The 23,755-nt window shown below is 39.3% G+C and overlaps 1 protein-coding gene across 1 annotated transcript in view; it reads left to right on the top strand.

The window, feature by feature from the left end:
* asic1b (acid-sensing (proton-gated) ion channel 1b) overlaps nucleotides 1–23,755 on the top strand; it is a 187,656-nt gene that overhangs the window by 130,779 nt on the left and 33,122 nt on the right. The gene's annotated exons all lie outside the window — the stretch shown is intronic.

The raw sequence follows: 23,755 nt of genomic DNA, 5'->3' as shown, positions 1-23,755 counted from the left end.
TGTTTACTCGTTCTTTGTTTTTCCTCCACATGCCGAATCCATTGAATCTGACAATAAAGCAGGAATATGAATACTCGGATATTGATTGAACACTGCCTCTGAGCAAGTAATACTGTTGCTTTGGTGTGTCAGCTCTTTTTTGTGATATCTTTATTTTGTCATCTTGACTTTCCCCTCCTCTCTTCAAATCCTGACTCAAGTGAGATTAATTAAGGTTTACATAAATTATCAGAACTCATCAGACATCCGTTCAGTCTATCAGTTTGTGTGTGTGTGTGTGTGTGTGTGTGTGTGTGTGTGTGTGTGTGTGTGTGTGTGTGTACATGTGTAGACATCTTTATGAGGACCAAAAATTGGCATGCCATTATACTTGTGGGGACTAACAGTCACTTATGGGGACAAAATGCCCATCCCCACGAGTTTGAAGGCATTTTTGAGGCTCAAAATGTGATTTTGGTGTCAGTGTTGCAATTAAGTTATGGTTAGGTTAGGTTTTGATGGTTAAGGTTAGGGTAAGTGGCTAGGAAAGCATTATGTCAATTAGATGTCCTCGCGAAGATATGAAAACGAGTGTGTGAGTGTGTGTGTAAAGGAAAGAGAAAGTGCGGATATTTTCACTGCTTCATGTTTTCTCTGTTTTGGGGTGGGTTTTTTTAATGGGTATGTTTCTCTGCATGTGTGAGTCCATGTGTGTACATGTGTGACTATGCATGTTCTGAGTAATGGGCTTTGTGCATCCTCTCTTGCTGACGGCTACGATGTATCCATGGCAACGCCAGGTCGATCCTAGCTGTAAGCGGAGCTGGTGAGAGGAACTTGAAAGGGAGCATTAAAACCTCTCCTCTCATCTGCCCTGCGCTCTTCTCACTCCGACAATGGTGAAATGCACGGCCTTGTTGAAATCCCACCCCAGGGGTATATACTGTAGCAGTGACAGAGAACACGCGCATCTCAACACTGCCATCTTTTGACCTGACACAAGAATGTATGGAAATGTTTATGTTTTGTTTTCATTTGTGGAAACATAGAGTTGGTTTCCCTGAAAAGTTAAAGTTAGAAAAACAAGATCTCAGAATGAGGGGTATCTTTTTAAGAATTATTTTAGAAATGTAACACACAAGAGACAAGAGGAAATGTGGAGAGATGGAGCAGTGAAATAACAAGCCCCAAAGGTTTAAAATCAGATTTCAACTGGGCCCCACATATTGGCCAACCACTGAACCTGTTCGTTCATTCATTCAGAGAAATTTAGCTGGAGTGTTGTCACATTTGTTCCAAAGCTTTAAGCAACTTTCTTCTGATTTAAAGGCTTACAGCTGTATTTTGTATTTACAAAAATATGTAGCTTTTTCACTGAATTTTACAGTTTTCCACTCCTTTCCCCCCCATTTTAGCTCTTCCAGTTAAAAAGTCACGAAAATAAAGAAAGCAGATAATCCAAGGAATGGCATTGATCTAAAAATGTAAAAGATAAATAAAAATTACTTTGGGCTTCACAGTTTGTATCTTCTTGCTCTTAAAATGTTGCCAATCGAGTTTTCTGATGCTTTGTGATGACATCTTCAGCCCTGAGGAACATCTACAGGATAAGATGTGCTGCTGTTGCCCTCTAGTGGATTTCATAAACATAAAGGAATAAAAGGACATAAAAGGAGAAACAAATGGTGAAAAATGGAGCCAGACAATCAAGATGTATCTGTTTCGAGGAAAGCATGGTTGCCAGAACAAACACAGATTTATTGTAACTCTGTCAGTGTGGATATACTGATGTAGACAGAGTAATTAAAATATTTTGGCACACAAGGCATGTACTCGCTCAACTTATTTTATCCAAGGGGTCATTGCACTGCTGTTGCACAATTTAATTTTCTCCACAGTTTCACAACTTAGCATTTTGTGCCAAATCTAAGGCGGTAGTGTTTGTGAATATTCATGCAGTAGTACTTCACTGAATGCCCAGAGACTTCAGCTGGGGGAGCTCCGTGACCTTCTTGTTAGGTCAGGCTTGATGCCGGAGGCTATCTAGTGATCATTAATAAATATTCAAGAACCACAGCCCATCAGGCTCTGCTATGTCAAGCAGCCTCCTGCATAAAGCTGCAACTCTTTGTGGTTTGCTCTCTTATCATCAATAGTTTGGGGGTTTGTTTGTTTTTTTTTCTTTTTCTTGTGATAGACAGTCTTCACAGAGGCCATTAAGTCTTGTTCCTTATTCACACTGTTCACTTGATATTTACATTTCCTCCAATTAAATCAGACTGGCACATTACGGTAAGCCGTTACGCAACGAATCAGTTGAGGTAATGTGTTTTCCATCGGTTTTAGAGGTTTAGTGTGGCTATTCCTTTGAAGTATCCTGTGGTACCATTAGGTGTAGGTTTTTATTGTAAAGTGTGCTGTCATCCCCCTAAATGCATCTACCATTTCATTTTCTGGCACCAACATGTTCCTGAAAATAATCTCAGTTGTCTAATGGAGGTGGATCAATACAGATGGCTTGGACTCATACACTTCCTTTTCATATCACAACCAACACCACCTCTGGGAATCTGCATTTATCACCATATTCAATAATGGGAGCCTCCATCTGAGATGTTTTTTCTCTCGCTCTCTCTTCACGACTTCCACATATTTGCTTTCAGTTAATCTGCTTTCCACAGAACTGCTTGCAGCTATGTGGTTGTATGTAATTTGAGTAAGATCTGTTGATAAAATGAGGCATTAGATTGAAATAACAATGGGCAAATGGAAGTCTTGATTAAATTCCTTGACTTCTCTCCTTGGTGTTTGCTAATTTCTTGAGCTGGAATCAGACATAAACTGCCTACCTCCTCACTCTAATTGTTTTTAAAGGAGCATTTACACATTAGCGGCATTGTGCCTTTCTCTTTTCTTTTCTTTTTTAATCTTGATTTGGTTTAAAGTTCATCACAAACACAAATCTTACTGCAGTCCCACTGATCTCTGCACTGCATATTCTAATGACTGACTCTTTGCTTAGCTGCAGTTGTACTGTATCTATAATACCTAGGTATTATTTCCATTTGATTACACAATTGTGCTGATATCATTTTGTTTTCAGAGGATGAGTGAGTTCAGTCCAAACAGTGCAATCAGCAAAAATTTATCAGCCTATTCAGTGCTTTAGCTCTTACATTTTCTCTCTCCCGTTGCATCAACACTTCCTTTTTTTTTCCTGTAAATGGTGAAACTCTGCCCCAGCACAGTGACCTGTAGCTGGGCCCAGCGGGAGTATTCTGTGTCCTATACTTCTCGTGGCTTCACCTTCTTTAGCCTCCTCCTCCGTCCTCTTCTTCTCTTTTTTTCTTCAGTCTTTCGAAATTGTCTAAGGGTTGGATCTGCCCCCAAGACAAAAGGACAAACCCATGCAAGGCATCTCACTTCATCTCTGAATGGGTGTGGATGGCAGAAACCAGAGTGCCTAGATTGTTTGTTCTCTTTGATTCAGGAGTTGTTATGACTTTTGGGACCATATTTGTCCTGTTAGCTCAATGTTTTTTGAATCAGTAGCCAAATAACGAATACTTTTCTTCTTGAATCATTTCATTGTTTCAGTATTTTTGGATTTTTTTTAAGGACGAGACTTCTGGCTTCAGCTTTATTGATTCACTGCTTTCACCATGCCGCTCCGAATTATGTGCACCATCTCCTTTTCTGCTGATGACGAACCTAGCAGGGGATATGGTAGCGATGGTTTTGACGACCACTACAAGCGGGTAAAGAAACATTATAGTGATGGAGACTCACAGGAATGCCTGGATAGGTGTAGTCAGGTAGATGATTGCACCGATGAGGAGGATAATGTTAGCGATGTAGATGACCTTGCCACTTTTTTTGGCAATTGCTCGCTTCACGGAGCCAACCACGTGTTTGTGGAGGACAAGAAGTTTGGTTTTCGCCAGGGTTTGTGGGCGCTGGTTTTCACCTTAGCACTGTCTGCTTTCATGTTTCAAGTAGTTGACAGGGTTATATACTACTTCCAATATGATCATATTACAATGCTTGATGAAAAAGTGGCAAACAATATGACCTTTCCCGCTGTAACTATATGTAACTACAACTTCATACGAAAGTCTCAACTGAGCTACAGTGACCTGATCTTTATGGGTCCTCTTCTGGGCTTTGAAGAAGGCATGGCACCAGGATTTCCCCTGGCTCCAGAGCCAGACCGCCCGCTGGGCTCTCGCTTCAGTATGGATGAGTTCTACAACCGCACTCGACATCGCATGGAGGAAATGCTACTGGAGTGTAACTTCAGAGGTATAGAATGCGGCCCCGACAGCTTCACAGAGGTAATTTAATCCAAGACCCTCAAGGCAAGATTTTTTTTCAAATAGTTTCAAAATATTAATCTTTTTGGGAACCGTCAGATTCTGACTTGGAAATAATCAGTGCAAGTTTGTACTTCATATTATCCATATATTTGCAAGGTACTCTATGTGCATCTGGTTGACTTGATACTTCTGATTTATTGTTAATATTGTATCAAGGGATGCTGAATTCTCAAAAAAACAAGTGAGAAAGACTGCCGGGTTTAATCAAAGCCTTCTGTTAATGTTTATGTTGATAAAATAGGAGCATCCACTAAAACCTAGTACTCCAAACTGTTATGCCAGGAGAGGCGTTATCACGGAGGAGGAGATCGTAGAAAATAACTGAATCAGAGGAAAGTGTTTATTTATTGCAGTGAGGTAATTCAGCTACTTAAATCCCAAGTCACTGCTGTAAATGAAAAGGATTTTTCAAGTCAGCACGTCTGTCGTAATGAAAGTCTGTTGTAAATTTTAAAAAATAGAGCAGACATGAGCAAGTTCTATTACTTAAAGTGGCATACTTGGCATACAGCTGTTGCTAATGAATTAAAGAGGCACTTTAGGGCATCGTTGTTTTGCCCAGAGGAAACGTCTTGCTAGACGTGCATTCCCTGAATTTTTGGTTTTGTAGCTGCTGCCCTTTTTGTTCTCTTGTGGTTGCACACAAGTGGAATACTGAATTGCCAAGTAGTGTTGACGTTATTCAGCTATTGGTCTATTGATTTGCTTGACCTTTGCGCAGTTATGGATAGGTCTGTGGTGACTGCTAATGGATGTACTAGACTTACATGAGAGGCAATTACTTTATGTGTGAGTGCATTTCTATGATGTGTTTTTTTCCTATTTTATTCAACCTCTTGTTTTCATTAATGTACAGTTTCTTTTAATCATTAATTGTTAAAATACTTCAACAGCATTGTGCCTTCAGAATTGGTGCAAATACAGAGGCAAAATCTAGCATGTAAAAAATAGAGTCTGCCTCAAATGTTCGTGCAGTTATTACAGCGTGACAAGTTAAGGGTCCTGATGGATAGTGAGGAGAATTAGAAACACTGGGTAGGAGGGAACAGATTGCTTTTCGTGTAAAACCGGTGATATGTCTGATGGCAGAGACGCTCTGTTGCACAGATGTGACCACAGGTGTGCCTTGAAATTTTGGCTTGCCCTTTGGGTGTGTCTTGGACACAAAATGTTTGAAAGGTACAGCTTTTACTAATTAGTCAGTGACTCATTTTTCAAGTGAAAAGAATTCACCAGCTGATGTTTTTTATTAAATTGGTGAGTTTTTGAGCTGTTGGACAAAAAAAGAGTGTTTGAAAAACAGCGTGCCAGCTTGTCGTTACAAGGGTACGACATTAACAGAGAAAATACAAATCAAATCATCACGAAAAATAATGATCATTAGCATTTCTTCGCTCAGATATTGTTTTGTTTTGTCTTGTTCTTTTATTATGAGTATCACAACATTAACCTTGACACCAGCTCTGATATTGTGGGATTATCTGTTTCAGATGTGGAGAGCTGTACAGGACTCCATCCTGTCAGCCAGAACTCACACATCAGTTGTAAAAATTACCATCTAAAGATGTGGAGGTAAAGGCTGATAAATAAAAGGATGAGAATGCTTTATTACATCAGAGAAAAGCCTCACGTGGAGGGGCAAATAGTAAGTTAGGGTTTCTTAAGTGCAGTGTGTGCAATCAAGAGGAAATTAGTGATCCCGCAGTGAGACACAATTGTTGCCACGGTGAAGAATAGGAAAATAATACCTCCCTTGTAAAAGTACAGAGCTATTTTTGTCATAAATTCTCCATCACTATGAGGGCAAATGCTGAGCATGTTGACACAAACAGGCAGCATGGCTTAATATTTGCACAAAAAGAGAGCAAAAAAAGTGATTTGACAGCAGACTATAGATCTTACCCAACATGTATTTATGCAGGAGTCAGTGTCTTACCCCGCCCACGCTTGAAGAAGTTCCCCGGTCAAGGAGTCAGTATAGCAAATGGAAAACGAAGGGCCTTTATGGCCACTGTCCTTGAAGTGAAGTAGAGCCAGCTGTCATCCTCCACTGATACGCTTTCTAACAAACAAAGTACTGCAACTGCAGTGCAGTCTGCCATTTTATTAGCATTAAAGGAAGTCAATGAGCAGGTTTATTCAATGTCAGATTTTACTGCCTGAGTGTAGCTCGAAACTCATTCTTCGTCCCATTATTTCTTACTTTAAATTAAATGGGCTGTTCCATCAATATCATCAATCACAGCTTAAGTACTTAACAGACAGACTCTTATAATCAAATAAGAAGCACTGCTGTCCTTTTAAAAGCAGTCATCTTGAAAAGTATTTAAAACATCTATTTTGAATAATTAATAATGTTTTGTAAAACTATATTTTTCACACATTCTTACATACTCCTCCTTCAGTAAACATTGTTTCAGTTGTGCTTGAGAGGAAGACGAGAAATTGCTTTACTGGTTGTCAGCTGGTCTTATGCATGTTGCGAAATGAAGTTAGATAATAAAGTTGGACGTGTGGAAGGACGGCCGTTTCAGGTCAATAACAATTATGCATCAAAGCACTTAGTAACATGTGGGTGAATTACAGACAGTTCTGCATAAGATTGTGAGTGGTAACAATGAGGGGTGCGCGTTGTTTTATACAGCATATACACATATATATCTGCTGTCTTTGTATACTGTTTTTGACAATAACAAGCATGTGCATTCCAGCAGGTTTCCGTTGTAGTTGTTGCAGCATTAAGGCTGAAAATTTGACTAACACAATGACAAGTAATCATTTATCTGCCACGTCTAATAGGACTAATTATAACCATTGTCAGTTTAGCTTCAACCCTTGTGCCTTACAGCCTCCCACTAATATAATCATTGATTGCTCCTTCAGCTCGTGCTGTATGCAGCAATTATAAACCAGTGCTTGCTCATTGTTTTGTCACTCAGTTTCCAAAGTAGATACTTTGAAAATTTATAATGTGCTGTGCTGCTTTGAGACTGTTCACAAACAGGTTTTATAACCAGCAGTTAGGCAAAGCATCCCCATAAGATACTTAACCAGTGTGTGTGTGTGTGTGTGTGTGTGTGTGTGTGTGTGTGTGTATGTGAGCAAGCTTTAAGTGAGTTAGCATGGTTTGCATCATTTTGGGTCTACATATCAGAATCAAATGCTTAGCATATTAATACTCGATCAAAGCACTAAGTTGGAGTTGGGGGGAAATGGTCGAGCAAAAATGGTGAAGCAGTAAAAAAAGAGCTGTTAACAGAAAAGAAAAAAAGAAGTTCTACATTTGCAAATCACACATCAAGAACGACGTATAAATGCTAACGCATTAGCTATGTATTTCTGGCAGACACTGTTTGTATCAATAGAGCAAAAATAACTCACTTAACTACAAGCATTAATATATTTCTGTTTTCCTTTTCTTCTGAAGACCAAATCAATAGAGTGTATTTATTTTGTGTAATGTGGCATTTGGCAGCGTCAGTGGTCCCTAAACCTCTGCTTCTCCTTGTTTATTATTTCTCCTAAACAGCCACTAATGGCCTTGCAGACAGAACTGAGAAGAGGAGGTGAAATGATTGATTGCTCTCTGTCTGTCTCAGTCTCTGGGGTTTTCCGTCCATTCCCCCTCTCATTCTGTCTTTCTGTCCACCATCTCTCAAGTGTTTTTGCATCTGAACTGAATATATGCGTCAGTGCTGTAATGAGCTCCAGCTAAGGGCTGGGTCAATAGCAAAGCTTGGCTACTGCCCCACCAGATAAATGGCTCAGGTTGCGGCATTTCTGACCCAGAGCAGAATGTGAGACCCCCTCGGAGCAGTGATCCAAATCCTTGCTTCCTGCTCCAACCTGAGCCCATTAGATACAGCTTGACTTTCTCCCAAGCTCAGCATTGTCAACAGAATCACTCAGTGGCTCTGGTTACGCCCTTCTCTTGTCTCCTCAAGAGCATCAGTCTGAATATCCCACAGACAGAAAGCAAGACAGAAAAACTGTGGTGAATCTTTCTTATTGTTTTTTTTTCCAGAGGAAGGAAAATGAAATGGCAGAGTTGGCCGCCCCATCTGGCTCTGAGCTGTAAATACTTGTTATGGTTCAACACTTAACTCATGCAGCCGCTGGGAAGAGATTGTATCAGTGAAAGTGTGATGTAATTATCTTAAACCGTATGCTGTGATAAATGGGATGGTAACAAATTATGTTAAAAAATAACAAGCATAGTAGCCATTTGTTCCACCCATGAAGACTTACTGAATATATCACTCGCAGCACTGAATATGTGCTGAACTTTTTAACATGACCCATATTTTCTTTATATCTATATATATGTTTATTTATTTATAAGTTAGGGGCAATTTTTGGAGCTTGACTGTTTCATTAGTAGCTACACATGCAGTAAATACTGCTGAAATACATGCACTGGAACAGCAGACCAACAAACACTGCCTCATCGGTGTCTGCTGTGCATCCAAGTGTTAATTTAGCAGTTTCTCTCTCCCTGCTACGCAGACCCTTCGTGAGCAAATTGAGCCACAATAATGCATTTCAAATTCCAGGTTATGAAAACAACTTTGATTAATCTCAAGAATGGGCTCAGTCTGAAAGTGGTCATTACACTCTCTGAGTTTGAAAAGGCAAGCGCTGTTGAAATGCTTCCTCCCTTCTATCAGGTGAGGGCACCAGGCTATTAAATATTTATGCAAATGCTGAACTCAGATGACTGTCTGATCTTTCGTTTTTGTCCGTTATTAGCTGTTGCCCTATTTCCTCCACAGCTGTAATTTATTCGAGTTAAAGAAATTTTAATTTGCTGCATTTCTAATGCACCACTCAAAAACATCTCATTTTATTTCCCATTTAAAACTGTCTAATCATCTTGTTTGTTAAAACTTCAGCTCTTATACATCTTATTTCTACTTTGTTTTCAAGGCTTTTCAGACAGTATTTCATTCCGCAGGCCAGCATGAATAATCCCACTTTTGCTGGAAAGTATTTTAATCAAACAGTGATCACAAGGGGGCAGTGTTATACAATGATTTTACAGCCTAAACTGGCTTTTATGTAGTTCTTTGCCCTGAGATGTAGCATGCTGCTCCTTTTTTCTTTTTATTTACAAGAAATCACTCAGAAATATGCTTAATTCCATCTTTTAAAAACCCTTTGATTCCCACTACGGCACAACATCAGAGTCACTCAGCTGCAATGACCGCTATCCGTTTTAAGCTTGGTGTAGAAGCAAAAAGCCGCTGCCAGTGGAAACACAGTGGTTGCAGTTTTTGAAAGCACCATTTTCCTAAGGGATTAAACTCTATTTGTGTGTTCCAGGGATTAAAAAATAAATATTACAAAATCAAACATGAGCTGAGATTTGTTCAGCGCTAACAGTCTTGGCAGATACCCATCCCTCATTCATTCTCTGTCTCTCTCCCTTTCACTGTCTTTCTCCTTTTAGATGCCACACTGTTTCTGTACACTAAGGACTAAAGTCCAGTAGGAGGAACACTATGACAGTCTGTCACTGTGTCCTATCTCTCTCTATCCGAGTGATGGATCAGTGTTTTCAAATGCACCAATTTTAATTAAATTTCTCATCAGTCTTCTTTGGAAGTTGGCGACAAGAGGTCCAGCAGCATTTACTCCCTGTTAGGAAGACTCCAATGAAATATAAAGCCCGGGTCCTTTAAATCAGACAGATACATCTCTACCTCTCCTCAATATCAGCCAGCACTTCATAACACAAAGCTAATTAATCATTAAAGTGGAATAAATGAAAGGAGAGAACTTTCACTTTACTCTCTGACAAAGATAAATGATATCTAATGATGTTAAAATGAGGGAAACTGCAGTCTTGTTGGAGCAATTATATATGAATAAGACATATGACAAGTGTCCTATACAGGGCCAATAGCCACTTACGAGTAGCTAATTAGGCTGATGAGAGGGCCTTAATGGCTTCCTACAGGATTATTCCCTATAATTTATAGCAGAGCTGAAATAAAAGTTTTGGCTCTAAATGACAGCGTGAATGTCAGAGGAGCCGTGAGGAGAAAGGTAGTGTTCATTTAAGGGCAGTGTTTTCTTTCACTCTCTGACACTCACTCTCTCACTGTTTTTCTTCTGCTCTTATTGTGTGTATACACATACACGTGGAGACCAACCTTCAGCGCCGCACCAGTACATTTGGGAGAATAATTATCTATTGCAAACTTTCATCTGTTCTCATCTTGGTTCAAGTACAGGGAATAGCACAAAAAATAAATTTTTGAAAGGTTTATGTGCGCTGTGTGTGCAGTGGTGAAGGATGCCTGAAGGCTAGAACATGTCTGTGGCCAAACTGGTATTCAGTTTCTCTCTTGTTCAGGGTTTCATAGATGACTGCATCTGTCGTGGTCAGCAGGACTCCTGTGGGAACTGGGTGGCTCTTTGTTTGAGAGTGTAGAATCAGCAGGACTTCTAATGGATTTGTATGCATGGCTCTCCAATATATGCATGTATCCCCGTGTGTGTGTGCGCGCGAGTGTGTGTGTGAAAGAGAAATAAATATAAGACTTTTTCTTTTTTATACTTGAGATTTGAGTTATTGTGATTTTGTATTGAATATCAGTACTAACACACCATCAGCAGCTGATGCTGGCTTGGTCACACAGATGTTGCACGATGTGATTTCATTTCATCGATTGGACTTCTTGCTGAACTTAAAGGCACAAAAATCAATTCTTGGCCACAAGGGATAAGATAAGATAAGACAGCTTCCCAAACAATTTAACAGACTATAAATGCTACAGTCATACTAGGCTTGACCAAAATTATTCTGACAGTGTGCAATGAACTTTCAATCTCATTGTCTTTGAGATGGCTCCTTCGAAGACTTGGACCTGGTCTGCAACCACTCACAGTAGGTTGCAATATTAATGAAATGCCAATAAGACAGAGTCAGTGTGCTGTCACTTTGTGATTTAATGGGATCAAGTTTATTGCCATCTTAAATTCACATTATCTTCTTACTTTCAGAGTTCCACCACAATTTCATGAATTTTGAACAGAAATTTGGAAGTTCCTTCAAAAATAGTGACATAATTGCTGAAGGACAGGGATTTAACTGCAAAATAACATACAGTATGGGCACTTGACAACCTCGCTTTTATGTAGAAGGGAAACCAAAATACAACAAATTAGCAAGAAGTTGAGTCCCATTGCAAAGCAATGTGCCACAATGTGCAAAGCAAAGTTCCACTAATTTGTGCAGGCTGACTCAGATTGATTGCACCATATTGGTAATTTGTCTGTGGTTAGAAATTAGACTGCACTTATTTACAACCCTTCACCAATCTGAGAGTGATTGCAGTCAGCCTGCACTTAGAGGTGATCAAGCAACACCCTCAACCTCTGGGCAACCAGTTTGTCACTGCAACTACTTGCAAATAAACAGGCAACCAGCAATTCTTCCTAATCGTAAGGAGGTTGCCGTGCTGTTTTTACTCTAGTGGGACTGAGCCATAAGGGTGTAACTAGCAACTTGACTAAACCAATTTTCTATATTTGTCTGGCAAATATTTTTCCACTTGTCTTAGCAACATTTTAATTCTATTTGATGATAAATAAATTCCATAACATGAAAACTGTAACTTAATAAAAAAGTTTTTAAAAACTTTTCTATCAATACCTCCTCTGTGAACATTATTCTGCCTGCCATGTCGCAAAAGTTTCTTGCGATAAACACAATTCCAATAACACTAACAAGTAAAGGATTTGAGTTTAGCCATGCAGTTATTTGTTACCATGAAAATGTGGAAATTATTGATTAAAGGACAAAATACCTCAATACAGTGCTTAGATTCCTATTTACTCTGTAAAATTTTCAAGAGTTATGATCATTATTTTCAATCCGCCAGCAAGCATGCCAAGAAGAGATGTCTTCTGTGAGAAATAGGGATGAAAATTTAAATCCTCAACCAATCAAAGAAAAAAGAGACTTCAGCAGTCTGAATTAAGAGAGCAGAGTTTGTTTGTTCTATCTCCAATTTCCAACTCTAACGGGAAAAACAAATCTTACTAAAATTTTGTAACTAATCCCCACTTGGTCTGACTCATACACCTATAGTTTTTCATGGAAAGAAGTAGACCCAGGGATGTATAGAACAGGCTTTAATATACCACATACAATCTGAATGCGGAATATTAAAACCTGTACACTGAAGTTGAAGCACCTGTGCTGCTCAAACACAATACCACCAACCAAAAATTCAGTCCTTTGCAGACCTTATTATTTAAAGAATCCAAACACATATCTACTCAGTCACTGTGAGACACTTTGGACAAGACCAGCACTACCTTCAATGTAAATGAGCTCAAAATTGTAAACAGGCTGTCCAGAGCTAATGTTAGTGGAAGGTCTATTGATTGCATGGTTGTTGTTTCACCCTTGAATCAGATGAGTCAATGTCTCCAGCTGTATTGCTGTTGCATTTGGGCAATGCAGCAGTAGAGGCTGATTATATTATTCATTGCCAAGACCTAATAACCACAGCTGATGCAAATCTTAACAGCAATAAGGTCCATTGAAGTAGCATACAGTTAAAGAATTACTGGTGCCTGAGGGGATGTGTGCCTTGTTGATTCTAATCCCCACCTCTCTATTCAAAGGTTTATATCAGGTCGTAATTGTTCTGCTATAGACCAGGAGTTATTAAGGGGGAAAGAGCAAATAAATCATTCCAGCACTTAGCTAGTGTGTCTGCTACCTTCTTTGCACACATACACAGTATACATACACTCTCGTAGAAGGCATCATATTACGTTCAGTATCTTCAGAGGGGCCGTTATACTGCAGACCAAAATGAAATCAAAATGAAAGATCCATTTAGGTGCAGCCCACCGTGCAGCTTTGGACTGTCCTTTTTATCCTTTCTGGCTGATCTTCCAGTGTGTTTGCAGGCATGCGTGTCTGTTTTCTTTGGGAGTTGTCAGCCAGTTAGACCAAAAATGGTCTCTTCTTCGTTAGCCCTGTATTTGCTACATTTCTGACATCTCCCTGACATAAAGGGTAAAACAAAGGCATGCACACACTCTGCACTTGCCCGCAGTTTAAAAAGTTATACTGTGTTTTATTGCACCGAACAAAAACAAAATGCACATATTGAACATCAGGCAAGACACCAAAGTCTGTTGTTTATTTGTTTTTCAATCTGTAAGAAGATGCTGCTTAATAGTAGCCCATAGGCCTGTGATTGAAAGCTATTCTTAAACTGGACAGGGATTGAAATAAGATTAGTAGAATTTGACACGATATCTCCTGAGGATCTCCCGGATTCTTGAGTCTACTGATGCTGAAAAAAACAAAAATCAAAGCCAGAATAATATTTTGAAGAAATACAGGAGGGTGTTAGTTGATAATTGATATGAACAGCAAATGTTGTAAGTCAGCTACACACAGTCACTTTGCTCATCTGTTGTTTGCCAGGAAACAGCTCCGACACATACTGCTTAAATTACAAGACCGGCTTCAATCTTTTCATCTCATTCTAAAGGCAAATGAGCAATATTCCCCCAAGATCTCTTCTTTTGGGTTAATTTCTTTAATAACGGCATGTAATCTTGGATCCCACCCAATCAGCCCTAGCCACTCGGATAATACATTTCTTAAATTAGCCCCTAATTCTGCGTATTTATTACAACCACATCATTTTGAGCAGCACAGGAAACTCATATCTACAACTAATAAGACAAATGGATGGATTAAGTTTTCCAAGAAGGATTCATTTGTAAATATCAAACAGAAAGGGACCATTTATTTCACAAAGGGCCATTCATTCATTTCTCCCTGAGCAGCAAATCGGAGGCATCAGGCCTGTGGGGACTGGGAGACTGTTTGCTATAGCTAGCAGCCGTAGTCTGAAAGTCATTCATCAGAACCATTTCCCCTTTCCCAAACTCTCCCCAGCCCAGCTGTCATGATGCTGCTGAGATAAATTAGCTGTGTCACCCTGTGTTTCCCAGTGCAGGCAGGGATACTCTTATTGCCTCATGTGCTGCTGTAAATATAAATCTTCCCCACAATACTTGTACAGTATAACTCTTAGATCGTTTCTCAAATTAATGCCTTGATGCATGACAGATCGCTGCTATACATCGTGGTGCTGTCACACAATATAAAAGAAGAGGCTTTTGAAGGCAGTTTGTCCGGTGAATAGTGATTACCCAATGAATCGTAACCAGAATCCAGCTATTCATATTATTTAAACATCTGTTCCAAAGCTGGAAACTCATTTTTTAAGTATTTATTTATTTATTATTTGGTTTAAAGCAGCAAAATGTTTACCAACTCAACACCTCAAAGGCTTTGCACTGTGCAAAATGACAACCAGGGCTTTTAATGGCTTGCACTAATTGTAGTGATTTCTGAGCTCACTCATTTTGCAGCTCATTTCTGGTGGTTTTATGAGAAAAATATATACGCAATTCCATCTTTGTGGAGTGGCAAATAGCTGGATAAAGAAGGGAGAGGAGTAGAAAATAGAAAAGTTTCCCTTTTTTTGGATCGTGTGATTAATTAATTACATTTTTTAAGAAATATGGTATATACCAGGCCTCATAATAAGATTTTAAACATTAAAACATATTTCAGTTTGAATATATATTATGTAAACTTCAATATAAATGAACACTAAGTTTGCAGGGATTTGTAAATAAAATTTTGGTAGTGTGACAACATTGCAAATAGTATTTTAAAAAGTGAAAAAAATAAACAGATAAATAAAACTCAAAATCAAATCGGTGTAGTTCAAAATGTCCTCTTTTCGTAGTGTGTTGTTTTCTTTACTGTTTTCTGTATTGTGTTTTAGAAAGCTCCTCCAGAACCACACTGTGTAGCTGTAAATTGTTTGTCATGAGCTTCACAATTTTTAGATTTTTGTTTTCACTCTGCCAGTCAACCAATGTACTTTACTTTTTCTAAAATGTGAGCCATTTTGTAAATTACTGTGCAGAGATCTTTAGGAACCCTTTTTTCTTCATAATTTGCTAAGAAAATGGAAAAATAATTGCATTGATTGACTAAAACAAGTGCAAACATAAATGGAGGCACAGTTTGTACAATTCTAACAGGCTTGGATGTCAATATTATTATTATTCTTCAGAGCCTGTACTCTCTTAAGAGTTCTTGTTCTGCTTCTTTAAGCACTTTCAAAGCTCTTCTTTGGATGTTGGCTGCCTTTTGCTCAGTTCTCTGTCAAGTTGATCGTACACCGATTCAATAATCTTGAGCTCTGTGGTGAGGCCAGTCCATTACCGATACTGATCGTGTGTTTTTCTATCCAGGTACACTTTTACTGTATTAACCGTGTATTTTGGATCATTGGCATGCTGAAAAGTTAATCAGACACTTTCCAGATGGTATTGCATGGAGGATCAAAATCTGATGGTAGTTTTCTGGGATTTTGACAAGTTCCCCAACACGGCTGAATACAGCTCCCAAGCATAACAAAGCCTCTACCGTTCTTTACAGGTGGTTGTAGACACTGACGTACCTCTTTCCTGACCTCCTCCTTACATTTTGACGAGTAGCTGAACCAAAAGTTTCAAGTTTGGATTCATCACTCCCGTTGTCACTGATTTTCAGTTCAGTTCTTGTGTAATTTGGTGTACTTGAGTCTTTCCACTGTCAAGTTGGAAACCCCTTCCTTAAGAATGGCTTTTTGACTGCCACCCTTCATTTGGGTAGATGAAACAGTAGATGGAGGGCTCGATGCATCTCTCATGTCCTGTTTCTTAACAACACGACTTTCAGATACTGTTCCTAGATACCTAAATGGTAAATGCACTGGTTCTTATATAGCGCTTTTCTTTTCTAACCGAGCAATCAAAGTGCTTTTAAACAACTTACCTCATTCACCAGAGCACTTTTTTGTATACCTTTAACATAAGTGCTCTCTATCTAACATTCACACACATTCATACTCCCATGGATGCATCACAAAGCAACGTGGGGTCTTGCTCAAAGATATTTAGCAGGCAGACCGAAGCAGATGGGATCGAACCACCAGCCTTCCAATTAGTAAGTGACCTGCTCCTATCACTTCTTTTTTTGTCCTCTACATGTCCAGTTTCCTCAATTTTTTTAAGGACACACTGCACACCAAGCAGCTGCCAAAGTCTAAAGCAAATTTTCTCTAAATAAAAAGTCTGGACATGTGGGGATCTATTGCTCCAGACCACTTTCGAAATAACAAGTCTGGCTCCTTCAATGTAAAGTAAAGAAAGCCAAAGACTTTTGTACTGCACTGCATTAGTAAATCACCATACAATGTCTGCTTCATGTCAACTACAGGAATTAACCATGTTCAGTTATTTTCTAACACTACCTTTAGTGTGTTCAGAGCAGTTGATTTATTATTGTAGTTTTACAATGAAGGACATATGCATAGCATTCACACAATGTATTTCTCAATGCTTCTTTATGCTCAGAGTGCTGTTAACACCATCACACAATACTCAGCATCATTTCAATGTCACTGCCTGAAGCTCTCTGTAAGCTTGCAGTGAGCTCTTGAGCTACTTCCACTCACTCTCAACATTCACTTCCCACATTGTTTTTATAGTAAATCAGCACTTACGTGATGCAGCATTTAATTCAACCTCATAGCTGAACAGATTGAGAAGCTATTGGAACAGTGGCCTTTGTAACATTTGTTCCTTACAGCAGATCATGTACACAATTATCCTCAAAATTGTCTCTGTAAATCACCACCTGCTCCTCTGTCAGCCTCCGCAGCTACAGGACCCTGACTGCTGCTGCTCCCCATGCCTCCAGCCCCTTTCTCTTCCTATTCTCTATCCTTCACCTCCTTCTTCCTCTGTCTTCATTTTTTTTTTTGCCTGTTCCCTTGTTGAAGCCTTGGTGCTGAATATTCCCAGCGGGAGACAGAGAAGAGACAGCAGCAAGCAAAAGAAGCAGAGAGAATATGGAGATCACAGAGAGAGAGGAGGAAGGAGAGGGGAGGAAAGAACAAAGGTGTGTTCAAGAAGAGTTGACTTATAATTTAAAGACACATGGTGGGGAATGACAGGATAGAGAGAAATGCAGTGTATCTGTGCCCTAGCAAACAAACATGGGGTTGAGCTGTTAAGCACTGAGGGAAATGGAGATAAGAGAAGTGATGATACAGGTAGAATTTAAACACTCAAGTGCTTTAGGAAATAGTGGTAAGGAGCGAGGTTTGGAAATGTTCCTCGTCTTTTTGCAAGCAGTTTGACTCTACGCATGTCTAAGTCCTGGCTAGTCAGCCCCACCCTGGACCCAGGATGACAGTTTGATTAAGTGCCAAGGGCCTCAACACCCCAGTGCTCTCACAAACACACCTTCTGCCACAGGCACATGCGATCAGACACACAGTAGACCCCAAAGCTTTATTTACCCCAGCATCCACATGACACATGCAATATTCATGTTCCTCCATTCACTTTTCAAAGAAAAAATAAATGAAAAGTCTCAGGAGCTGGAATTCCACTGCACAGACTCATTCAACAGATAGTTCTTCTAATGCAACTGCATATATGTATATAAATATATGTTTATAGGTTGATGCATAACAGTTCACTTGATATACAGCATATGACGGTATTACATTATGCTGCAGATTGTTTCTCCTACTCTTTTCCCAGCCCATCCCAGTCTCCAGAACTCTCCGACATAGCCCATCACCCACACAGATGGACGAAATTACTCCAAAAAGATATACAGATAAATGTATCTGCTCAATATCCATAAATCCACAAACAGTTTTAGCTAAATACAAATATGCCAGTGTACATGTACCACCAGTCTGGAGTGTTTGCAGAGCAGGAAACCTTTTTGCATGCCGACATGCAAGTATCTGCAGTGTCTGTGCATAATCCCAATTCGTCTACTTAATTACTGGCACTTGTGCATGTAGAGTACATGTGACCTTGGAAAATTGTCATATTTACATGCAAAGTGGCTATAAAGTAGAGAATAGTGAAAATACATAGAAAAAAGAATAAAACAGTGATATCTACAACCCTGATTTTAAAAAATGTCGAGACAGTGTAAAATGTAAGTAAAAAGTGAAAGCGGTGATTTGCAAATCTCATATTTTATTCACAATAGAGATTCCAGATGCACAAGGTATCAATTCCATAGGCTATAAAGCAACGCTATACTGTCAGAGATGCAGGCTTTTTGAACTGAGCACTGATAACAAGCTCTTTAGTTTTGAGGAGGCAGCACCCATGTTTTGCAAAAAGACTTTCAAGTTTCAATTTGTCTGACCACAGAACAGGTTTTCACTTTTCTTCAGTCAGTTTTAAATGAGCTTTGACTCAGAGCAGACCGTGGTGTTTCTACATCACATTCCCATTTGACTTCTTCTTTGCCTCTTAGAACTTTAACCTGCAGCAAACTGTGTTCACAGACAGTGATTTCTTGCAGTGTTCCCGAGCCCATGCAGTGATTTCCATGACAGAATCATACCTGTTTTTAAAGCAGTGTCACCTGAAGTTCCTGAAGATCTCAGGCATCTAGTGTTGATTTTCAGCTTCGTCCCTTGCACACAGAAATTTCTCCAGATTCTCCAAATCTTTTGATGTTATCTATTCAAAGAAACATTGTTCTGAAATTGTCCCAAATTGTTTGCAGATTGGCGAACATCTGTCCATATTTACTTCGAGAAACTCTACCTCTTTAAGATGCTCTGTTTATACCCAATCATTTCAGTGACTTGTTGGTTAAATTAGATTAGAAATAAGTATGTCACCTCTGGTTAAGCAGTTTGGAGGCAAAGTTAGATGTTTTGGACACGTGCAGAGAAGGGATTGTGGACATATTGAACAAAATATCTTGAAGATGGAGCTTCCAGGCAGGAGAGAAAAGGAAGACCTCAGGTGGGGTTCCTGGATTTACTAAAGGAGGACATGCAGAGGGTTGATGTGATAGGAGAGGAGGTTAGGGAAAGCGTGAGATGGACGTAGATTAGGTGTTCATCTCATGCTTTGTAAACAGGCTTTCCACCGCAGCCTGTTTAGGGGTCACCACACTGAGGAGGGAGCAGCCAAAAGAATAAGAAGAAAAAGAAGATTAGAAGAAGAAAAAGAAGGTTACAGACACGTTCCCAGTTAACCTAAGGAGTTGCAATATGTTCCCCCAGCTGTTTCTATTCAATACCACTTACTTTCTAGTCTTTTGGTTGCGCATCACAACTTTCATAAGACATGCTGCTGATATTAAATACCAAATGGGCTACTGTTTTCATGCATAGTAAAATGTCTCAATTTAAATGTCCTATTGTAAATAAAATATGGGATTATGAGATTTGCAAATCATTGCTGTTTGTATTCCCATTTCACCCAGCTTCTCAATATTTTCAGAATTGGGTTCATAAAAATGCACCTCAGTGCCAGGGTTAATGCTCTATCTTGCGATGTTAAAGAACGGCCGGGATCCCTCTTTTGATCTGGATCTGGAAAATATTTAGTACAGGGTGTGTTTATTCATCACCTCTCTGCCAGGTTTCGTAATAATCAGCCTTGTAGTTTTAGCGTAATCCTCCTCCTGCATAGAGACAAACGGACAGCTCTGAAAACATATTTCCGCCTCAACACTGTCGTGGTGCATAAACAAAAATGAAATTTCTTGCATATGTATAAAGCTGTATATAAATGCAGTAAAAGTCAGAAATATCCAGAACATAGTACTGTGATGTTAATGAACTTCATTTGCGCCATAGGTTTGAGCACCAGAGTTGGTGGCACTAATAAAATACATCATGCATTTCAGCCTTGAGCATGTTACAGACTGCATGTCAAAAGGTGTAATCCCCTCTGGTTCGCTAAAGTGAATGATAAGGTGTGACGTAAAGTAACAGCTATTAGGTTTCCATGCTTGTCAGTGCCTTTTCATTCATCTCCAGTTGGATTTTCAGCATTCACTGCCTCAGTGGCCTCACTGATTGAAACTGAGGTCTTTTTCTCATTTAGAGGAACTGTCAAAGCAAAAATCCATCCTAAGAACAGCTATGTACTGATTATTCTTACTCACATTAGCTCCCTCCGATCAAGCAACTAATAATCTGTGGTGCCTAATAGGCTGTGATGGAAATTCATGACACCAGTTTGCAATGAATACTGACATTTGTGGACTGAGACAGTTCCTGTAATTACACCCCTTTTTGTTTCTGTGTAATGGTGCTGACAGGTCTGAACTCGAGAGAGCATCCATTAATGTACACGACTGGCTAAGAATGGTCCGCATCAGATTTATGTTTATCAGCTCTGTGACTTCACAAGAAGAAAGATACGCAATCACAAAAGTGGTTGAGCTGTCTGATTAGAGTAACGCCATGCATGTGTTTCTTTTCAAAAGAATATTGAAATGCCTGAACTCTTTCTTTTTTGAAGCAATAAAAAAGCAGCATTTTTATAGTTAAACTTCTGCCGTGTGGGTATTCACAACTATAAAATCAATATTCTTTCAGCAAAGTTGGCACTTTTCTTGCCAATACTAATCAAAGAAACTGCTCTTTATGGGATTTCTTCTTATTCAGTCTTGATTGAATCAGTAAAGGAGTGAAACAGTATCTCCCTTTTTGTCCACTGATAAATGTATAGTCTTTTTTTTTTTTTACATCAAACAGTTTATTAGGATATTTGTTCATGTCACAGATGCTTTAGTATGAATAGCAATAATATGTGGCCAGAGTTTCCTGATAAATATCCCTGTTTGGTTTCATAATGGGTTCATTAGTGAAACTCTAACAGCGTCTTCAGAGCAGCATGCATTTGTTATTCTGTTGTTGTTGTTACACTTGCTGTGGGATTGTGTTTCTGTGTCAAGCAAGTACATCATTATCCCTTCACCCAGACGGATTAGCTTGTTGCTCAGAGCCTCTCCTCCGATATGTCTCTCTTGATGAGCTGACTGGGGAAACAGGGTTGAACAAATGCTGTTAAATGCCACAAGTGTCAGGATCCCTCTCCTGAGAGTTCTGATGCGCCGCCCACCATGTTATTAATATAAGTAACAGATAATCTGTAGTCATCCTCTATTTTTTAAGCTCAACCTGAATATGTTTCATGACTGGACCAGAAAAAAATGATTTTATATCCTGTTTTTCCTTTTACAGTCATGTCAACTGCATTCACTCAGGCACATCTTGATCACTTCAGTGTAACTCCTGACTACTGCGTGTGGTGGTGGAATCTCACTGGGAAGGCACCACGTACCCGTAGCTGAGCAGCCATTCCCTGTGACACCCTCACTCGTTGAAATATAAGTAATCTCCTCGGTAGAAGGCCTGATTATCCTCGGAGGGGACATTAGAAGTCACGTGTGCTGCATTAACGACAAGAGAGAATGACAGTAAAAACTATGAGTAAGCAGGTGGGATCCTGAATGAATCCAGGAAACATAGAGAGAGGGTTGGTGGTTGCCTGATTTCAACCTTTCTTCCTAGCCATTTGTGAATTTTCTGTCATGTACACTAATGTATGCCCTAATGTAGACAGACATTCAGCACAGTCACAAAGACACAAAGGAAGCTTGGTAGCCCTATCAAGTACACCTATGAAAGAAGTAATGTGCTCATGTGGCGAGGCAGAAATGGGCCAAAATGAGCTTATGAGCCCCTTTAACTTCCCTGTTTATCCCACTCTGTATGCTGCGCGTAGCTTTTCAAAGCCAGAATACTGCCTGGTATATTGTGCGGTAATTTAATTAAAATTACCTTAGCAATATGCAGCAGAAAACACAAACATAAAATTAATCGTCAGACAATAACACAGTGAAATTAATCTGTGCTTAGAGACAGAGTGATTCAACTCCCAGAGCAACTCTCTGTCTCTTCTCCACCGTGCTGCTCATTCTCCCTGTTTCCCTGTAGCATGGAGATAAAGTTTGTTGTGCATGGGAAAAGAAACAATACAAACTATTAATATGAGGCTTTTTTCCCCCAAATCAGTAGCCTCAGAAAAAATTGCAAATGTGTACATTTACAAAGTCCTTAACCATGACATTTTGGTATTTTTACTAACCTTTAAGATGTACTTTGTACAATTTAATCTACTATTACACTTTATTTCACAGGCTCTTTATACATTTACATAACACACAGGACGTTTGGTCAAAGCACTGTGCACTGTGTATGTGATACCAGAGTGAGAGTCAGGACAAATCGTTTACATTTTCAATTCAATTTAATTCAGTTTTATTTAAATACAACCAAATCACAGGAACAGTTGCCTCAAGGCACTTTACATTGTACGGTAAAGGTAAACAATAATACATAAAAAACAAAGAAAACCCCAACACTCTGATGACCCCGTCTGAGCAAACGCTTTGGTGACAGCGGGAAGAAAAAACTCCCTTTTAACAGGAAGAAACCACTGGCAGAACCAGGCTCAGGGAGGGGCGGACATCTGCCACAAATGGTTGGGAGTATATATTTCAAAGTATAACATTACTCAGAGAAAATCGTTTTCAGAATCTCTTGTACTTTTCAGGTACTGAAAACAGAGTTTTTGAAGCTCTTGCTTAGTTTCCCTCTATCTGCCAGAGATGGTCAAGCTAATGTTTAATGATTTATAGCTTACAACACAATGGCCAACCACAGCCATAACTTGGCATATCAATCAACTAATGAATGTTTGCCTTAAGGAGTTTGTAAAGAAGTGTGTTTTAAACAAACCAAAAACTAAAGTCAGTCTAAGAATATCGGTTCTACATGGTTCAAACACAGCTGTCTTTTAGATATCGTACTACACAGCATTTCCACTGTTGTGTCTGCACTACTCTGAACATGCAGTGATGAATTATTACCAACATGCGGGATAAATCAGTTCTACTGCTTCAAAAAAGTGTGATTGACAGATAGATGGATGGATGGATGGATGGATGGATGGATAGATAGATAGATAGATAGATAGATAGATAGATAGATAGATAGATAGATAGATAGATAGATAGATAGATAGATAGATAGATAGATAGATAGATAGCCCTTAACTGTTGGCTCTTTTCCAATCTCATTGTCTTGCCTCGTGTTTTTCCCTGACTTTCCGGTCATTGTGTTCCCGGATCACAGCAATTACCAAAGTTTCAAGAAACCTTGATTTATTCCTTAGATCATATAGAGTGACAAGACAAGTACTCCACATTCAAGCTTTCTCTCTCCTGTCATTCACACTGTCTCCTTCTCAGCTCCGTTTCCTTTGCAGTCACGCAGTAGCCTGAGCAATACACACATGCACACTGTCTACAAGAAGAAGCACGCAGTTTGAATCAGACCTGCAGTGTCCAGCTTTTACTCTGGGTTGGAACACTCTGTGATGGTGATCAACCAAGCATAAACCACCACTTAACCAGCACCCCCGAGAGAGAGATTGTTTTTGCAAAA

This window comes from Oreochromis aureus, linkage group 5 (genome assembly GCF_013358895.1).
Source record: "Oreochromis aureus strain Israel breed Guangdong linkage group 5, ZZ_aureus, whole genome shotgun sequence".
NCBI lineage: Eukaryota > Metazoa > Chordata > Actinopteri > Cichliformes > Cichlidae > Oreochromis > Oreochromis aureus.
This window is presented reverse-complemented; position numbering and strand designations above follow the sequence as displayed.